This window comes from Schistocerca gregaria, chromosome 4 (assembly GCF_023897955.1).
Source record: "Schistocerca gregaria isolate iqSchGreg1 chromosome 4, iqSchGreg1.2, whole genome shotgun sequence".
NCBI lineage: Eukaryota > Metazoa > Arthropoda > Insecta > Orthoptera > Acrididae > Schistocerca > Schistocerca gregaria.
Genome location: NC_064923.1, coordinates 605,482,201 through 605,499,241, shown reverse-complemented (window position 1 = coordinate 605,499,241; position 17,041 = coordinate 605,482,201).

The following is a 17,041-nucleotide window of genomic DNA, read 5'->3' as shown; positions in this document are numbered from 1 at the left end:
AAATCGTTTATCGTATCTAGTAAATTACAATACCAACGGTCAACCTCAAAACTTTTTTTCTCTTTGGTTTCCTTTACTGGTTGTTCTACGTACAGATGGAATAGCATAGGCATAGACTAGAATACTGTCTCATTCCCTTCCCAAATACTTGATCCCATTTATGTTCTTCGAATCTTGTAATTGTAGTTTTATTTTAGTACAAGATCTAGGAAGACTTTTGTTCACTGTATTATATACTTCACATATTCAGAATTTAAACAGCTGCTTTATGACATACACTACTGGCCATTAAAATTCTACACCAGGAAGATGACGTGCTACAGACGCGAAATTTAACAGACAGGAAGAAGATGCTGTGATATGCAAATGATTAGCTTTTCAGAGCATTCACACAAGGTTGGCGCCGGTGGCGACACCTGAAACGTAATGACATGAGGAAAGTTTCCAACCGATTTCTCATACACGAACAGCAGTTGACCGGCGTTGCCTGTTGAACCGTTGTTGTGATGCCTCGTGTAAGGAAGAGAAATGACTGTTAACAGAATATGGAATCGGTGGGTTCAGGAGGGTAATACAGAAAACCGTGCTGGATCCCAACGGCGTAGTATCACTAGCAGTCGAAATAACAGGCATCTTATCCTCATGGCTGTAGCGGATCGTGCAGCCACCTCTCGATCCCTGAGTCAACAGATCGGGACGTTTGCAAGACAACAACCATCTGCACCAACAGTTCGACGGCGTTTGCAGCAGCATGCACTATCAGCTCGGTGACCATGGCTGCAGTTACCCTGGACGTTGCATCACAGACAGGAACGCCTGCTATTGTGTACTCAACGACGAACCTGGGTGAACGAATGGCAAAACGTCATTTTTTTCGAATGAATCCAGGTTCTGTTTACAGCATCCGTGTTTGGCGACATCCGCGGTGAACACACACTGGAAGCGTGTATTCGTCATCGCCATACTGGCGTATCACCCTGCGTGATGGTATGGGGTGCTATTAGTTACACGTCTTGGTCACCTCTTGTTCGCATTGACGGCACTTCGATCAGTGGACGTTACATTTCAGTTGTGTTACACCCGTGGCTCTACCCTTCATTCGATCCCTGCGAAACACTACATTTCAGCAGGATAATGCAAGACAGCATGTTGCAGGTCCTGTATGGGCCTTTCGGGATACAGAAAATGTTCGACTGCCGTCCTGGCCAGCACATTCTCCAGATCTCTCCCCATCTGAAAATGTCTGGTCAATGGTGGCCGAGCAACCGGCTCGTCACAATACGGCAGTCACTAATCTTGATGAACTGTGGTATCTTGTTGAAGCTGCATGGTCAGCTGTACCTGTACACGGCATCAAAGCTCTGTTTGACTCAATGCCCAGGTGTATCAAGGCCGTTATTACGGTTAGAGGTGGTTTTTCTGGGTACTGACTTCTCAAGATGTATGCACCTAAATTGCGTGAAAATGTAATCACATGTCAGTTCTAGTATGATATATTTGTCCAATGAATACCCGTTTGCCGGCCGGTGTGGCCGAGAGGTTCTAGGCGCTTCAGTCTGGAACCGCGCGACCGTTACGGTCGCAGGTTCGAATCCTGCCTCGGGCATGGATGTGTGTGATGTCCTTAGGTTATTTAGGTTTAAGTAGTTCTAATTTCTAGGGGACTGATGACCTCAGATGTTAAGTCCCATAGTGCTCAGAGCAATTTCTTTGAATATCCGTTTATCATTTGCATTTCTTCTTAGTGTAGCAATTTTAATGGCCAGTAGTGTACTTCAATAATTTGTAATCATACTATGAGGACCGCTCGGTAAGTAATGAAACACATCCTTTTTTGTTAAAGAGGGTTGGTTTTATTCAGGATTCAAATACACCATATTTTTCACCAATGTTTTGGCTGCAAAATCCTATTTTTCAACACAATCTCCACCAGTACGCCGGGCTCATGGCATCTTAATGGAAGGGCTTGTATGTCCGCTCTACTGGTCGATGTCGGAGTCAAAGTCTTGATGCAACTATAACCTTCTCATCACCTACGTACTGCTTCCCGCTGGTTGCATCCTTAATTTGGAGAAACAGATGGAATGCGAGATCCGGGCTCTAGGGTGGGTGAGAAAGAACAGTCCAATGAAGTTTTGTGAGCTTGTCTAGGGTGAGCAGACTTTTATGAGGCCTTACGTTGTCATGGAGAACGAGAAGTTTGTCTGTATTGTCGTGGCGACGAACACGCTGAGGGCAACACAGTAGACTTCAGAGTTGATCGTTACACCATGAGAGGGAATAACCTCTCAGAGTCCCAGAAGACCGTCGCGTTGACTTTACCGCCGAATTGTGCGACTTTGAACTGTTTCCTCAGACGAGAGGTAGTGTGGCGTCACTCTGTGGATTGCGTTTTTGTTTCATCACCTCTAACAATGTTCTACAGAAAATTGTCACCATCAGCCTCGTAACACGTAAGAAATTCACAATCGTCCTTCATTGCTCTTTATCGTCTTCTGTTAGGCGATTAGGAACACAGCGGCCACACCCGTCTGAGCACCCCAACTGGTGGACCAGTAGGTCAGTACTACCAACAGAGACGTCCAGCTGAGCAGCGATGTCGTTGGTTGTGATCCGCTGATCACTTCGAGTGAGAGTGTCCGCACGTTCCAACATTTCAGGAGTCACCACTATGTGTGGCCGGGTGACACACAGGAGGTCGGACGGTTTTGCGCGACCTTCTTGCAGTGATGACAGACACCTCGGCCAACGAGTCACCGTGCTTTTATTCACTGCCCCGTCTCCGTAGACATTCTGTAAGCGTCTAAATATCTGCGACGCTCTTGTTCTCTGGCAAAAGAGGAACTCAGTGGCAGCTTTCTGCTTGAAACGAATCTCTGTGACAGGCGCCATTTTGAAGACTCCGTATAGTGCCGACACCTATCGGAACTTCACGAAATTGTAGGGACTGAACTGGGAATATTCCACAACGTCTCACAACAAATTCCACATTTGTTCAACCGGTACTGGCCGAGAAAAAATTGTGTTGCATTACGCATTGAATGCACCTCGCATATTCGACTTGGTTCAATTTCTTATACAGTGCAGCATTCGGTTTTAGTGTACTTAGTGTGCCCAACCTGTCTAGACACGGTTATGACAGTGTCACGTGAAGGGAAAACTTGGTCAGCGCAGAATTCTCGGAGTATTTAATCAGAGGGCAAAAAAATTTGCCGGAGTGCGGGCCTATTCGCGGAAGATCGGGATTCCTCAGCGCCGACCGAAGTATTTTTATTGGTTCGCCTGTTATGGGAGCGGCCTCTGGCGGTTCTTAGACGGTTGGGTACGGCAGAGGGCGTCCGGAATGCGGCGCCGCACTGGGGGCCTCGCTTAATGAGTCGGCGGGGGCTGCGGACGGCTGCAAATGCTGCAGGCCGCCTCCCCAGGCCCTCCAACCCGCCGCTGCCTGTCGCTCACCTTCTCTTCAACACTCACGTTGCGAACTCAAGCAATTTTACAAGTCGTCAGTCTTTTGCTAACGTTTTCGTCTACGTAATTCCTACACCTCACATATTCTTCAATGTTTCTGATATTCTAGTGTTTCTCTGGTGAATAAAATCTTCCGTACTAGCGGTTAAAGCACTTTTATTAAACAGTCACTGCCGGTCTGGCATCAACAGAGATGCATCTTCACGTGATCTGTACAAGAAATTAAATTATGAAGACTACAGAATTACATTGGCTTCAAAATACATGTGTACTACCATGATCCGCCATATATCAATGAGACTCACAGGTTCTTTAAACAGTCACGGCGTGACGAAGCGTTTGCTTCGAACCAAGTCCCATCGTTCATCTTCAAGATAAAAGCAGACAGCACACTAAATGCGACAGCCCACGATTGAAATGACTGGGAAGGCAGTGCACCTGTAAGTGATAGGAAGCCGGATAAATATATTCTGACTACCGTACACACGTCAAAAAAAGTTTTTCATCGTCCCGGTTCCCAGAACTCCTGAAGACAGACGTTGACTGTGGATATTGTATCACAGACGCAGTTCTTTTAACTGTTCAGAGATGTCACTAAACCCGGCCAAACATATAAACAACGAAGCATGAGCAGCGCCTATTTACGGATGGGGTCCAGCAGCCGATCAGTCCCTATCGTTCCACCAGGAAGGAGGTACACGGCTCGTGACGTCTGCAGTTCAACCATGCCAAGACGGTCAATGCAGCGGTTCGATCGCGTACGCATTGTTACTTTGTGCCAGGAAGGGCTCTCAACAAGGGAAGTGTCCAGGCGTCTAGCAGTGAATCAAAACGATGTTGTTCCGCCATGGAGAAGATACAGAGAGACAGGAACTGTCGACGACATGCCTCGCTCAGGCAGCTCAAACGCTACTACTGCAGTGGATGACCGCAACCTACGGACTACGGCTCGGAGGAACCCTGACAGCAACGTCACCATGTTGAAAAATGCTTTTCGTGCAGCAACAGGACGTCGTGTTACGATTCAAACTGTGCGCAGTAGCCTGCATGATGCACAAATTCACTCTCGACGTCCACGCCGAGGTCAATCTTTGCAACCGTGACACCATGCAGCGCGATAGAGATGGGTCCAACAACATGTCGAATTGGCATCACTTTTTCTTCACCGATGAGTGTCGCATATGCCTTCAACCAGACAATCGCCGGAGATGTGCTTGGAGGCAGCATAGTAAACCTCAACGCCTTAAACATACTGTCTAACTATTGCAATAAGGTGTACGTTCCCTGATGTTTTGAGGTAGCTTTATGTGGGACCGACGTACGCCACTGGTGTTCATGGAAGGCGCCGTAAAGGCTGTACGATACATGAATGCCATCCTCCGACCGATAGCGCATATTGGCGAGGCATCTTGCGAATTGCTTCGTTCAGGGTAACGACATCGCTCGATTCGAGTGCTCAGCATGTTCTCCAGACATGGAACCTATCGAACATGTCTGGGATAGGTTGAAAAGGGCTGCTTATGGGCGACGTGACCCACCAACCACTCTGAGGGGTCTACGCTGAATTGACTTTGAGAATTCGGACGATCTGGACCAACAGTGCCATGATAAACTGGTGGATAGTATGCCACGACGAATACGTGCATGCATCAAGGCCAGTGCAAGAGGACGTGCTACTGGGTGTTAGACGTACCGGTGTGTACAGCAATCTGGAACATCACCGCTGTAAGTCTCTCTGTGTGGTGGTACAAAATGCAATGTGCGGTTTCCATGAGCAATAAAAAAGTGCGGAAATGATATTTATATTGATCTCTGTTCCAATTTTCTGTACAGCTTCCGGAACTCTCGGAACCGAAGCGATGCAAAACTTTTTTTGATATATGTATAATTACGCCGAGTACCTAAAACGGCACATTAACCGGTCTTAACTTCGACAGATAGGAATAACAGGACGTGAATGTCTTAGCACGCCGTAGACAGCACAGAAGTATGTACGGCGCCAGCTTAAACAGTACTGATGGGTCGGTATTAGGAGACACGTGTGTGGTGCGCTAGCGCGAGTTATTGGTATGGTCTCTACGACTAGAGGGTGGGGGTTGATTTCACAGTGCGTGTAGTTTACGTACTATTACGCGTTAAATCGTCATCAGGATATTTTTATTTCCTAAAATCATTCGTAGTTAAAAACGATTAAAACTTTAAAATATAAGATAATATAGCTCTGAGAAGACTAGCTAACAAAACTTTTTGAATGCTATATTACTCTGTTTTAGAGCCAGCATACGTATGATGTATCCGTAGTATTGTAGAGTATATAAATAAGTATTCTTTTTAATATCGGGTTACTCAGACTGAGAATAAAACTAAATAAAACCAAGTCTTGCAAAAACGAGAATTGGATACAGACTTTTGTGGTGCACTTCGGTCTGGGAATTAAGAGTAATTTCGTGTAACTTTTTTAGTGAACGGTAAATTTCAACCACATATAAAATTTTGAGTGTAGTTGTCTTATTTGCACAGTGTAGCACCTGCAAATTTAAACAGAGGTTAGTAACTGAATGGCCTGTTCCCCCCAAATGGGAGCTTAGAGCCGACCTTGAGCCCGAGTTATTAGTGTGGTCTCTAAACCAGACCTCAAAGCTTCTTCCAGTCTGGCCTATACGCCTGAAATCTCTATCGTCACATGTGATGCAATACACGCCCGGTGACAAAGTTTTCCCGCTTTGTCTCCTCCCTGTACCTAAAATTTAGGTCATATGCTTTGGGACAAGATAGTTCCAGGCTATGGTCTTAGGGATCAGACGCTTACCAATCTTACTACAAATATTATCACAGCAAGGTATCCTATCACATTCCCTGGTATTGTAAGGCCTGTTACGTGTCAGACGCTTACCGATCTTACTACAAATATTTTCACAATAAGGTATCCTGTTCTATTCCCTGCTATTGTAAGGCCTGTTACGTGTTGGGACGAGTATAACTGAAATACTAGATGACATTGAGGTGTCCACACTATTACGCCATGTATTCATTTTCTGCAACACGTTTATGTTAATACTGCGGATAAAGTCTACATTGTAACCGTTAGTATACTCTATAAACTGGACTATCGTAAATTTCTTGACATGAGCTTCACGTGACGATGGGATACTACGTAGTCTGCGGAGCAGTGTACTGAAGACATCTTCGAGTACTGCACCGGGTGTTTAGAGGAGCTACGAATTACTAGATTCGAAGTAGTTGGTCTGCTGTAAATGCCACAGGTCACTGTATTACCATTAATATTGATAATCATGGTGATTCTGAAAGAAACAGATTTTAGGCATTCATCAGCATATTCCTTTGATGAACTGCTGCTACGCGGATTTAAATGAAAGTCGTATCAGGGGAAAAAAAGCGGTATTGAGTAACTGTGCTACCGTCTCGTCCTCCGAGCTTCGGTGGCAGCGTGCAAGTCCGCGCACTCAACGCGACATAAATTACGTAATGTAAGATACTGAAAAACAAATTAGTCCTGTTAATGAGTAGACTATGACAACATTTAAAATTTTTTTAATTCGGTCAATAATTATGTAAGATACTGAAAAACAAATTTTTCGTGCCCCTGCAAGCCGTTAGATAAGCAATCTGATAATGAGTTTGGGACCGTTTTAGCCGCTTAGGAAGATAGTTATATGTATGGTGAGAAAAGTGACGGTTGATGATAGAATGTGTGACGGCCTCCACATCAGTACTGAACAAATACCATTATATTTCCATTACACGATTAATCAAACGAATTTAAAGATTGTATAGTCAACTAAATCGCTAGGGATTACAATTACGAACGACTTAAACTGGAATTAGGACATAAAAAGTATTCTGAGGCAGATCAACTAAAGACTGCATGCTACAGATGTGATAGACTGCCTACAATAATCCAATACGCCAGTCCTCACCAGATCGGACTGACGGAGGGGAGGGGGTGGAAAAACTCTAAAAATTAGAGTTATTTTTGTATTATCGTTAAGTAGGGGACAGTGTCACAGATTTGATAAACGAGTTCTAGTGAAAGTAGTTAAAACAAATATGTTTCACATTGTTGTGGGATGTTTTTTATGAAATTTCAATTACTAGGTCTCCACAGAGTGCCAAAATAATTTATTGACTCCCGCGTACACAGAGAGAAATGACCACCTTACTAAAAGAAACTATACTATATTACAAATCAGTTGGACAATTCACGCTGGGTGCTCGTGTGTTCCTCTTTACCTTCAGTGTTCACAAAGTAACAGCAACGAATACTGAATGGAGCGTAACTCGTCGGCATTGTTAGTGCAGGTTGCCATTTGGACGCTGATGTCAAACTCACCCACACCGCCGCAGGACACAGATTCAAGCTGGAAACATGATTATGTAAGCTTCTAAATCCTTCTTTTGAAGATAAGCCTGACAGTGCTAGAAATCTAGTTAATGAACATAAAGAAATTTGTCAGTTTTCTGTATGTGTACGCAGTTAACACACAGTCAAGTTGTCCTACGATATCAATAATGGATAAGCTTAATAGTGCGTACACATTCTAGGAGAACATATCCCACGACAGTCGAGAGAGAGAGTAGAAAGTGCTGGAGGACGTTCTGGATGTATCCCCACCTCTCAAGGCGCCCTCTGCACACAGCAGTCCCTACCAACGCCTGTGACCCCTCACACCATGTTGTCTGGGGTTTGTACAACACACCAACAACACGCCAGTGCCGCCCTTGTTTAAGTCGACTCCGGGATCGCAACTGACCATCTCTAACAAAGCCACTCTCTTCACTGAATCCAGCTTTGCACTATATCCCTCCAGCTACCTGTTTCGCTACACTGTAGGATGTCAGGTGAGAGTTCATTGCTCACAACCTAGTTCCTACCACACACTGCGTGGCAACTGTAGTGTAACGACGTAAGTTTTGTATAAATGATTTTACTTTGACATATGACCATGTGCAGACTTCGTCACCAACGTCAGTTACAAAACACTTCGGAATTATTTAAACTCTTTTTATAAGTGGTCGCTGAATGGTTCTTGAACGAAACTATAATTAAAACATCATCAATTGAGTCGTATGCGCAGAATTACGTCACTCAGTCCAATTGGTTTGCGCAAACTTTTTTCAATTTTGATGTCGTTTGTTTCTTCTCAGAAATTATATTAATGCAAGTTATCTGCTTTAATAAATATTAGAACCACACTGAATAAACTTTCAAGATTCAAACAAGCGATGAACGTTGTAAAAAATCAATAATCTTGTCAAATAAATTAGTAATACCTCTTCCTTAACATAATTCTTCATGAAGAAATTCTCGGAACACGCATTTAAACTTTTGTAGTATACACTAGTTTACTATCTTCCTATATACTACATATAGACGTGAACCTGAGCCTTGACAAGATAGGACTGAACATTTACAACATGATTAAACTTTCTATGACGTCATTCTTGTAGAAACATTACAAATTATTATTTTTTCAGTTTTTAGAAGCACGACGCAACAACTCGGTTTCAGGATCTTCTGTTGCTGTTCGGCTGTCGACCCGCGACGTATAGTGGCCAGCAATTTTCTCTCTGGTCCCGGCAGTGAAGATGCTGTCTCCGTTCGTTGCGCCGCCCTCTCCGTACACGAAACATAAAAATAAATACAAAAACTTTAGATGATTCACAACAATTATAAATATTACAAAATACCTAAACAAAACACTAAATCAAACTTACATTCACCTGCAAACTGGGCTGACACTGGTGGATGGGTGACGCTTCAATTTCACGTCCCTCCACACAACACCGAGTACCAAAAGGACCCTAAATTGTGCTGCAGTAGTTACGTGTACGAGATGGCCATCCAGGCTTGACTCTGCTTACCGCCAATCGAGTGGTACCTCACAATGGCCAGACACTGCGTTCGCACTAGGGAGGAGGCTATTCAAATACCCCTCCGGTAATCCTCGCTTTTTTCCGCTGTTTCCCTAAATCACTTAAGGTGAACAGCCAAACATGTTATTTGAAACGGAAGCAGACCATTTTTGTCTCCATTTTTGCTTAAATCGAGCTTGTTCCCAATCTCTAACGACTTTGTCGTCGACAGGACTTAAGCCCAAATCTTCCTTGCTGCTTCCTTTAGTGTATGAAATAGGACAGGAAGTGGGAAATTATGGTGCAATGAACCTTCGCCCGTCTGGTCCCGGCGGAGCTTCGAGTCCTCCCTCGGGCATGGGTATGTGTGTTTGTCCTTAGGATAATTTAGGTTAAGTAGTGTGTAAGCTTAGGGACTGATGACCTTAGCAGTTAAGTCCCATAAGATTTCACACATATCTGAACATCTTTGAACCTTCGCCATACGCTGTACAAAGATTTGCGGAATGTATTGTGTATAGATGTAGAAACAAGCCTATCCAACATGGTGAGGTAACCATATCCCTACGCATCCATTCCATACTCCCAGCGATCTCATCAACTCCCCTGAACAGCTTCACATATTGGTGTAACTAGCAGTATTTCTCCACATATCTTCCATAAACACAGGCAGTAATTATAGGAAAAACCACAATAGCTTTTCGCCCCTGTGGCTTCTACCTAGCTGTCCACAACCAACCCACCCACGTCTAACTTCGAATTAACTCCTAATGTCAGCAAGTAAGCCCACAGCAGAGTACAACTTCTGACATTGCAAACTGATTGCTAACTAGCTAAACAAGGCAGGACCATCATTCACCCGCACAAGACCCATATCCGTCCCGTCTCACTGTAAATGTTGAATGGACTACTGCTCTTTGCAAAACTCCCTCCTCCATAAAATCTTTGAACGGCAAGCACTTCTGTAGGCTGTACACATTCGTCTACCTCCTGTACTATTAATAAACATTCCACACAATCTTGAACACATGAAACAGCTTCGTATGCTCAACATCTCCTGTCAAACTTAAATCCAATTCCCCAAACTTAAAACCTCTAGCCTCCTGGAGTATCTAAACCAGAACACAGTAATAGAGGAAATCAGCAGAGTATTCACAAGGCACAATATTTATTCAGTGTTTAAATCAGGAAGGCGGACGAATATTTGAACTTTGCGAAAGAAATATGCCCACCGCTTACAGTGACAGTACTACATTAATCCACTTGCACATATGATCAAACGCACATAGGATCTATGAAAAGAAACATGAACACCAGCGGCAAAGGGTAGTCCACTTTGAAAATTTTTCTAAAAAAGTCGATTTTTTGCGTAGAATGTCCTCTGCGATTTCTACTCTATTGCAGTGTTCATCCGAAAGTTATCGAGTTACAGGACAATTTGTTGGAGAGTATCTCCGGAAATCATCCATAAAGGGTAAAAATTTTTGGTAGCAGGTAATTTCAACGACGGCCTGACAAGCCTTACGAACATTATGAAAGTGCTCGAACATGAGATCGGACCAGCCTGTTGCAACTTCTGCACAAAAGTGGACGAAAAGCGTATCGAGCGAACAGAACAGTGGATGACAGAAGCTGATAAAGACTGCCTCAGTATCACCATGGCCAGGAAGAAGATGGTGGGGACCTCATTCTGGATCTGTAAAGATTGCTAAATGGTCCATGGATCGCTGACTAGAGGTATGTTAACTATATAAAATGTAAGCCAAAACTTTACACGCTTATTTTCCAGTTTGACAGGAGACATAACTTGAGAACGGTGTATACGATTTTGATCAGAATTTCATCCAGAATTCTAAATTGAATTTATATTAGCGTTCGTAGCCGTTTCGCGATAACTTCAAAAGTCTACTTTTGGAGCCCTCTCCTGTCTCGATTCTGTGGACGAAAAAATGTTATTTGTTTCAACTCGTCACCACTTTGTTAGAAAAATGGTTCAAATGGCTCTGAGAGCTATGGGACTTAACATCTGAGGTCATCAGTCCCCTAGAACTTAGAACTACTTAAACCTAACTAACCTAATGACATCACACACATCCATGCCGGAGGCGGGATTCAAACCTGCGACCGTAATAGTCGCGCGGTTCCAGACTGAAGCGCCTAGAACCTCTCGGCAAAAAGATATGAAGTGGAGCGAGCATGTGAGAAGTGTGTTAGTGAAGGCGAATGGTCGACTTCGATTTATTGGGAGAATTTTAGGAAAGAGTGCTTGATCTGTTAAGGAGGCCACATGTAGGACGCTGGTGTACTGAGTACTGCTCGAGTGTTTGGGACCCGTACCGAGTCGGATTGAAGCAATTCAGATTTCTTACCAATAGGTTCCAACAACACGTAAGTGTAGGGAGATACTTCGGGAAATAAAAACGGAGTCCCTGGAAGGAAGGCGAAGTTTTTTTCGAGGTATACTATTGAAAACATTTAGGGAACCAGTATTTGAAGCAGACTGCCGAACGATTCTACTCCAGCCAACATACACTACTGGCCATTAAAATTGCTAAACCAACAAGAAATGCAGGTGATAAACGGATATTCATATATTGTACTAGAACTGACACATCATAAAATTTCACGTGATGTGGGTGCATAGATCCTGAGAAATCAGTACCCAGAACAACCACATCTGGCCGTAATAACGGCCTTGTTACGCCTGGGCATTGAGTCAAGCAGAGCTTGAATGGCGTGTACAGGTGCACCTGTCCAAGCAGGTTCAACACGATACGACAGTTCATCAAGAGTAGTGACTGGCGCATTGTGACGAGCCAGTTGCTCGTCCACCACTGACCAGACGTTTTAAATTGGTGAGAGATCTGCAGAATGTGCTGGCCAGGGCAGCAGTCGAACATTTTCTGTATCCAGACAGGCCCGTACAGGACCTGCAAAAGGCGGTCGTGAACTATCCTGCTGAAATGTAGGGTTTCGCAGGGATCGAATGAAAGGTAGAGGCACGGGTCGTAACACATCTGAAATGTAACGTCCACTGTTCAAAGTGCCGTCAGTGCGAACAAGAGGTGATCGAGACATGTAGCCAATGGCACACCATAACATCACGTCGGGTGCAACGCCAGTATGGCGAAGACGAATACACGCTTCCAGTGTGCGTTCAGAGCGATGTCGCCAAACATGGGTGCGACCATCATGATACTGTAAAGAGAACCTGTATTCATCCTAAAATATAATGTTAGGCCATTCGTGGACCTAGGTTCGTCGTTGAGTACACTATCGCAGGGGCTCCTGTAATGCAGCGTCAAGGGTAACCGCAGCCATGGTCTCCGAGCTGATAGTCCATGCTGCTGCAAACGTCGTCGAAGTGTTCTTGCAGATGGTTGTTGTCTTGGAAACGTCCCCTTCTGTTGACTCAACGATCAAGACGTGGCTGCACGATCCGTTACAGTCATGCTGATGAGATGCCTGTCATCTCGACTGCTAGTGATACGAGGCCGTTGGGATCCAGCACGGCGTTCCGTATTAAACTCCTGGAGCCAGCGATTCCATATTCTGCTAACAGCCATTGGGTCTCGACCAACGCGAGCAGCAAAGTCGCGATACGATAAACCGCAATCGCGATGGGCTACAATCCGAAAGTCGGAAACGTGATGTTACGCATTTCTCTTCCTTACACGAGGCATCGCAACAACGTTTCGCCAGGCAACGCCGGACAACTTCTGTTTGCCTATGAGACATCGGTTGGAAACTTTCCTCATGTCAGCACGTTGCAGGTGTCGCCACCGGCGCCAGCCTTGTGTGAATGCTCTGAAAAGCTAATCATTTGCATATCACAGCATCTTCTTCCTGTAGGTTAAATTTCGCGCCTGTAGCACGTCATCTTCGTGATGTAGCAATTTTGATGGCCAGTAGTGTTCATCATTGTCTGTATGCACTACAAAGACAAGATAGGAGAAATTAGCGCTCATACGGGGACATACAGACAGTCGTTGTTTCGTTCCTCTATTCGCGAGTGGAAGAGGGAAGAAAATGACAGGGTATCCTCCGCCACGCACCGTACGGTGGCTTGCGGAGTATCTGTGTAAGTGTAGATGTAAATGTAGATGCAGTACACGGATCGAAGAGTTGTCCTACGGGAGCGCCTACAGTGCTGTATGGCTGAGCAGCCACCCCCGCCCTGGCTAGTGGTGGTCCCCGCAGCTCCACTGTGTCACCGTGACGCCGCCCGCCGCCGTGGGTGGTCGCGGGCGGCGCTGCACGGCTGCGCGACCAAACAGCGTCTGCACTCTCCGGCGCTCTGGCTGCTGCTGTACCAACAGCTGGCCCGGCCCGGCCCGTCTCTGGCGCTGCCGGGGCCGCATGCATATGCATCTCGTCGGCAAACACTCCACTGCCGGGCAGGGCAGCCGCTGCGGAATTCTGATGTCAAACACTCGCGCTCGCCGACCGTCTGTAACAACAGCGCGCCCGTGGCGTCACACTCTCGTGTAGCACCTCCGTCATTTAAGTGGTCCCCTTTCCCCACAGTTAACTGCTACCTGTGATGTTGAAGACGTGAACTACCGTTCACAGCCCTTGACACTTTTCACGGACGTTGTCTGCAGAGGTGTAGATTAATGTAATCAGCTGGATTCATTCCATTTTGAGAGCATCTTTCTCCAGAAGAAGTCTGTTAGTGTCTGGTGGTTCATATTAAAGATCAGCTACTCACAGAGGTTGTAATATTTCTGGCTTAGTGAGCCATCATATTAGGCTCCAAGAAGCTGTTCTCAGAGCAGTGGAGATGCAAGAGGTAAATAGATGGTTCAAATGGCTCTGATTACTATGGGACTTAACATCTGTGGTCATCAGTCCTCTAGAACTTAGAACTACTTTAAACTTAACTAACCTAAGGACATCACACACATTCATGCTCGAGGCAGAATTCGAACCTGCGACCGTAGCGGTCGCGCGGTTCCAGACTGTAGCGCCCAGAACCGCACGGCCACTCGGGCCGGCGGTATATAGATAACGAAATGTGGTGTGAGGTACCTGTGACAGATGTTAATTTCGGTACTATTCCCGTGAGAGAGACCGCCTGCATAATGCTACTGCTCTGTGATTGGCTGCTGTGTTCGGAGTAAGGGCGTCAAAACGTTAAATTATAGTTGTTATTATTATTAGTTTAACTACTCGTGGGAATGACTTCACTTTTTAATATAAATGTCTCTCAACAGCTGACTACCAATGAGTCATTTTAGAATTATTAAAAAAAATTTAAATTAAAAACAAAAGACTGACGAAATCAAAGACGAAACACTTCGGAAGCGTCACGCCTTTATGGCGCCCGAAGTATTTCGGGCTGTTCGTCACTCTGGATTAGGCAGCCGAAAGGAACAAACGTGTTGTCTGTCGTACGACGTGTTTCCAATTTTTATTTAAGTTCCTGTTCGTCGCTCTGGATTAGGCAGTCGAGATGTACAGTCATGTTGTCTATAGCAGGATATGTTTGCCAGTACTCAGTATTAAAAGATTCACTCCGGTAGTCATGAGGCACAGATGCGTAACAAATGGTTCAAATGGCTCTGAGCACTATGCGACTTAACTTCTGAGGTCATCAGTCCCCTACAACTTAGAACCAATTAAACCTAACTAACCTAAGGACATCACACACATCCATGCTCGAGGCAGAATTCGAACCTGCGATCGTATCGGCCGCTCGGTTCCAGACTGTAGCGCCTAGAACCGCACGGCCACTCCTGCCGGCGCGTTAATGCAGAACCGATCAACACTGGAAGAACATTAGTTCCAATTTTGGCCACCAGGTGCGCTGTAAATGCAAGAAGGACGTATAGAATTGTTTCCATATTAGGAACAGGACGTGAGCAGAAAGGATCCAGCAAGAGAGAAAGGCAAAATGTTGATTTTATTGTTAACAACTGCTTACATCATCTGTTTAATATGAGCACTGGAGATATCGACGAAATGCGGCATTGGTAACACGACGTGATCAACAGTCGCTGGTAGCAGTTCCGGTGAAATGCAACTCGCCATTAAAATTGCTACGCCACGAAGATGACGTGCTACAGACGCGAAATTTAACCGACAGGAAGAAGAAGCTGTGATATGCAAATGATTAGTTTTCAGAACATTCACACAAGGTTGGCGCCGGTGACGACACCTACAACGTGCTGACAAGAGGAAAGTTTCCAACCGATTTCTTATACACAAACAGCAGTTGACCGGCGTTGCCTGGCGAAAAGTTGTTGTGATGCCTCGTGTAAGGAGGAGAAATGCGTACCATCACGATTCCGACTTTGATAAAGGTCGGATTGTTGCCTATCGCCATTGTGGTTCATCGTATCGCGACATTGCTGCTCGCGTTGGTCGAGATTCAATGACAGTTAGCAGAATATGGATTCAGTGGGTTCAGAAGGGTAATACGGAATGCCGTGCTGGACCCCACCGGCCTCGTATCACTAGCAGTCGAGATGACAGGCATGTTATCCGCATGGCTGTAACGGATCGTGCAGCCACGTCTCGATCGTTGAGTCAACCGATGGGGACGTTTGCAAGACAACAACCATCTGCACGAACAGTTAGACGACGGTTCCAGCAGCATGGACTATCAGCTTGGAGACCATGGCTGCGGCTACCCATGACGCTGTATCACAGACAGTAGCGCCTACGATAGTGTACTCAACGTCGAACCTGGGTCCACGAATGAAACGTCATTTTTTCGGATGAATCCAGGTTCTCTTTACAGCATCATGATGGACGCACCCCTGTTTGGCGACATAGCGGTGTACGCACATTGGAAGCGTGTATTCGTCATCGCCATACTGGCATATCACCCGGCGTGATGGTATGGGGTGCCATTGGTTACACGTCTCGGTCATCTATAGTTCGCACTGACGGCACTTTGAACAGTGGATGTTACATTTCATATGTGTTACGACCAGTGGCTCTACCCTCGATTCGATCCCTGCGAAACCCTACATTTGAACAGGATAATGCACGACCGCATGTTGCAGGTCCTGTACGGGCCTTTCTAGATACGGAAAACGTTCGACTGCTGGCCTGGTCAGCACATTCTCCAGATCTCTCACCAATTTAAAACGTCTGGTCAATGGTGGCCGAGCAACTGGCTCGTCACAATGCGCCAGTCACTACTCTTGATGAACTGTGGTATCGTGTTAAAGCTGCATGGGCAGCTGTGCCTGTACACGCCATCCAAGCTCTGCTTGACTCAATGCCCAGGCGTATCAAATCTTTTATTATGGCCAGAGGTGGTTGTCCTGAGTACTGATTTTTCATTATCTATGCACCCAAATTGCGCGAAAATGTAATCACATGTCAGTTCTAGTTTAATATATTTGTCCAATGAATACCCGTTTATCATCCGCAATTCTTCTTGGTGTGGCAGTTTTAATTGCCAGTAGTGTATAACCATTAACAAAATGATGGACACATGATCATGAGCCTGACATATAAAGCTACAGGTAGAAAGTTTTTTACACATTAGTTTCGGCAAAATCGCTTGAGAAAGATTGCAGACGTGCACCTCGACTCTGTCGTCGCCGACTTGTCGAAAGGTGGCAGACACTATCGGCCTCCACTTCCGCACAAACGAATGAACTTGCCAAGCACTTTGGACGGACATTGGTACCTGCGTATCAGCCATCCTATCCTGCGCGCCCACTGTCTCTGCGTGTTCACA